The sequence below is a fragment of the Panthera onca genome, chromosome B1 (genome assembly GCF_046562875.1).
Source record: "Panthera onca isolate mPanOnc1 chromosome B1, mPanOnc1 haplotype 2, whole genome shotgun sequence".
NCBI classification, from domain to species: domain Eukaryota; kingdom Metazoa; phylum Chordata; class Mammalia; order Carnivora; family Felidae; genus Panthera; species Panthera onca.
Window position 1 is genome coordinate 118,063,888 of NC_138342.1, and position 4,498 is coordinate 118,068,385.

Genomic DNA, 4,498 nt, shown 5'->3' on the forward strand with positions numbered 1-4,498 from the left:
AATATAAGCTCCACAAGGGCAGGAGTCTTGGTTTACTGATATATCTCAAGCATCTAGAACAGTGCCTGATATATGGAAGACATTTAAGTATGTGTTTCAAGAACAAATGAAATAGAGAAAAGTTTTATTTTCAATCTTTTTGTAATGTTTTATTTATTTCTGAGAGAGAGAAACAGAATGAGCGGGGGAGGGGCAGAGAGAGAGGGAGACACAGAATCCAAAACAGGCTGCAGACTCTGAGCTGTCAGCATAGAGACCAACGTGGGACTCGAACTCGTGAACCTCGAGATAATGACCTGAGCTGAAGCCAGACACTTCACCGACTGAGCCACCCAGGCGTCCCTATTTTTAATCTTATTATCAGTTCCAACACTGAAGTGACAAGATTCAGTAGCAGGTTTTAACAACACTGGCAAGTGGATATGTTCCTATATTTATCCCATTCTCTGGCATTATTTATCACGGCACAATTTAAGCTTTAACCGTTTATCACATGCTTACTTCAAATATAAAAGTTGCATTCCTCAGTTCTCATATGCAGCAGAAACTGCTAGTTGCCAATCTAATTTCAGGTTCTCTTGCTTTTTGAAGGCAATGTGCTCATCCAGAAGACTACATTTTTTTTCTTAATGTTTATTTATTTTGACAAAGAGAAAGAGAGAGAGAGAGTGCCAGAGCACGAGTGGGGGAGGAGCAGACAGAAGGAGATGCAGGGCTTGAACTTACCAACCATGAGATTGTGACCTGAGCCGAGATCAAGAGTCGGACACTTAACCAACGAGGCCACCCAGGTGCCCCTAGAAGACCACATTTCTAATCTCCCTGCAGACAGGTGTGGTCAGATGACTAGTAAGATATACATGGAAACTGTTGGAAGTACTTTTAGGAAAGCTCTTTGAAATGGGAACAAATAGCTGGCATGGTTGTTTTCCTTCTGCCTCCTGCCTCCAATGTGAACATGATGGTTCCAACAGCCCTGTCTTGTACAATGAGGTAAACTGAAGGATGGAAACTCTGTTCAGTGGATGATAGAGCAGAAAGATAGAAGGAATCAGAATCTCTGGTGATGTGGAGATGTAAAATGAGATTTCAAAATAGAACAAGCAAGCCTAGCTAAGAGTTTTGTTTAAATGGGGTCAGGGGGCCATGAGGGAGGAGGAATTTATGCAGGTCCTCATCAAAGAAACCTTGAACTTTTTGCCAGCAACAGACACTCAGCCTGGATTTAACTCCGTCCTCACCAGGATACCTGAATCAGTCACATTTTTCACTTCCAAAGGAGCCAACGCCATTCAAGGACAAGTTTCATTCTTTTCTTTCTTTCTTTCTTTCTTTCTTTCTTTCTTTCTTTCTTTCCTTCTTTCTTTCTTTCTGTCTTCTTTCTTTCTTCTTTCTTTCCTTCTTTCTTTCTCTTTTTCTTTCTTTCTTTCGACCTGAACTTTTTATTTTTATTTATTATTTATTTTAATGTATTTATCGTTTAATTTATATCCTAGTTAGTTAGCATATGGTGCAACAATGATTTCAGGAGTAGATTCCTTAAGCCCTTTACCCATTTAGCCCATCCCCCCTCCCGCAACCCCTCCAGCAACCCTCTGTTCGTTCTCTATATTTAAGTCTTATGGTTTGTCCCCTTCCCTGTTTTTATATTTTTTTTTTTGCTTCCTTCCCTTATGTTCATCTGTTTTGTATCTTAACGTCCTCATATGAGTGAAGTCATATGATATTTGTCTTTCTCTGACTGATTAATTTCACTTAGCATAATACCCTCCAGTTTCCAGGACAAGTTTCAATCCCTCTTTTGCATATTAACCCAACCATACCAGGCAACTTAGTTTCAATCTCCGTTTTGCACAGAGTTCCTAAATGAGAACTGTATTCATGACCTTTTTTCTTCATAACTCTGCCCTTTCTTTGTCTTCCTCAGAACACAAGTCACCTGACTCTGTGTCTCTTGAATTGCAATTTTAATTGCCCAAATAAATGCCCATTTGCTTATATTGTCAGTGAATTCTTTCTTGGTCAACATAGACCACACCAACCCTGGACTGCCTTCTTAAATGCTATTTTACATAAGAAAAAAAGAAAGCACTATCCTGTTGTAATCCAGTTATTTCAGATTTCTTATCAGCTAAACACAATTTCTAACTGATAAACCACATATACTGATTGTCATCTTCCTAAAGCTTTGAAGATTTTTCTTTTCTTTTCTTTTCTTTTTTTTTTTTTTGTTTTTGTTTTGAAAGGTTTATTTATGTTTGAGACAGAGAGAGCAGGGGAGGGGCAGAGGGATGGGGACAGAGGATCCGATACAGTCTCCGAAGCAGTAAGCCTGATGGGGGGGCTTGAACTCACGAGCAAACTGTGAGATCATGGTCTGAGCCGAAGTCAGACCCTCAACCAACTGAGTCACCCAGGGGTCCCTGAGGATTTCAGTAATACTATAAATGCTCTTTAAAAACAATGAGACATCAAGTGTCTTCCCGAGTCGCCTGCTTTGGAGGTCTGTCCTCACCTTGGCTCAAAATGGACCCCAACTCCTCCTGTTCCACCGGGGACTCCTCCACCTGTGCCGGCTCCTGTACATGTAAAGTGTGCAAACACACCCCCTGCGGGGACAGCTGCTGCTCCTGCTGTCCCATGGGCCGTGCCAAGTGTGCCCAGGGCTGCATCCGCAAGGAGACACCTGATGGTGCTGCTGCTGTGCCTGATGTGGGGGAGAGCCTGTTCCAGATGGAGAGAGAGCAACAGGTACGCACCTGCAGTTTCATTTCTATTTTATTTTTGTAAGAGCAAAGTTTTAGTTTAAGTTTATTTATTTATTTTTGAGTGGGTGGGAAGGGCAGAAAGAGAAGGAGAGTGAATCCCAAGCAGGTTCCACACGGGCAGCATGGAGCCCAACGCGGGGTTCAAACCCACAAACCGTGAGATCATGACCTGAACCGAAGCAAAGAGATGGACCCTGAACCGACTGAGCCACCCAGGCGCCCTTACACCTGCAGTTTTAAAACACATTTTTCATATTACCCTGTCTGCTACACTCCTGTTTCTATGAAATACAGGAATTATAACAAAAGTTGGCGACTTTAAAAAAAAAAGTGAGAAATCTTTTGCTTTATGTACTTCTCTTTTAAAGAATAAAATATGGGCTTTTTATTCTGAGCTGATTGCCATGTTTTAATTTTAATCATGAAAAAGAACATTTGGTCCATTGACAGGAAGCGGGGAATAATAATTTCATATGGCATCATTGGACCGGACCTTCCACGAGAAAGACCATGAAATACCTTTGGATGATGTTATAAATGCAGGAATAAAGAGGAAATCTTGAGAGTTCCTCGAGCCCATGCAGAAAAGGAGATTAAAATTTAACTTCTGGTCATGGACAACTACAAGAGTTTGGAGTGTTCATTACTGCATCAAAGAAAACAAGGTTTTTGAAATTTGCTTTTAAACTTGTACCCGTGTCTGTCCTCCAAGAAGCAGATGCCGAGAGGTAATTGACTTCGAAACTGAAACCAGCCACTCCCACATCTGCATTAACCTGATTTACTATTCTATTGTCTTCACTTGCATAACTTTACTATTCCAGGAGACTTCTGCTCAGACAAATAGCTTTTTAAAAAAATTTTTTTTAACGTTTATTTATTTTTGAGAGAGAAAGAGAGAGCACAAACATGGGAGGGGCAGAGAGAGAATCCGAAGCAGGCTGCAGGCTCTGAGCCATCAGCACAGAGCCCATGCAGGACTCGAACCCACGAACCATGAGATCATGACCTGAGCCAAAGTCGGACCCTTAACTGACTGAGTCACCCAGGTGCCCCTCAGGCAAATAACTTTATTGTTCATTGCAGGAATTTGTTTGAAAGATCATCAATTCTTGGGGCACCTGCATGGCTCAGTTGGGGTTAAGCGTCCAACTTCAGCTCAGGTCATGATCTCACCCATTCATGAGTGGGAGCCCCACGTCAGGCACATCAAACCCCACGTCCAGCACATCAAGTCTGTGCTGACAGCTCAGAGCCTGGAGCCTGCTTCAGATTCTGTGTCTCCCTCTCTCTGTCCCTCCCTTGCTCGTGCTCTGTCTCTCTCAAAAATAAATAAACATTAAAAAAAAAAAAAAAGAAAGATCATCAACTCTTTATTAGAAGGTATCAACATTTTTCTTACCAATACTCTTGGGACTCCGAGCCTCCTAATCCTTTTCTTGCTATTTCCACCAATCCTAAATCACTATTATGTCACTCCTCATTGAAGGACCTGTCTTAAACCAAACTTCAAAATCTCAGTAAGAACAGACTCTGCCCTTCCTTCTTTGAGACACAACAAAGTTCTCTTGAGGTGGTAATTCTCCTGTGCAACACAGGGAGCAATAAATTCAATTTTATCTTGTTGGTGGTGGTGATATTTGGGCACTGGCATTTAATACATGCAAAAGATAGGGCAAAGTCAGTGAAGGAAACAGAAAGGACCTGGAAGAGGTGGAGGGAGCTGTTGC

At 41.7% G+C, this 4,498-nt stretch overlaps 1 pseudogene; it reads left to right on the top strand.

The window, feature by feature from the left end:
* The first annotated feature begins 2,523 nt into the window (after positions 1-2,523).
* Positions 2,524-2,711, top strand: LOC132693253 (metallothionein-1F-like; annotated as a pseudogene).
* The last annotated feature ends 1,787 nt before the right edge of the window (positions 2,712-4,498 follow it).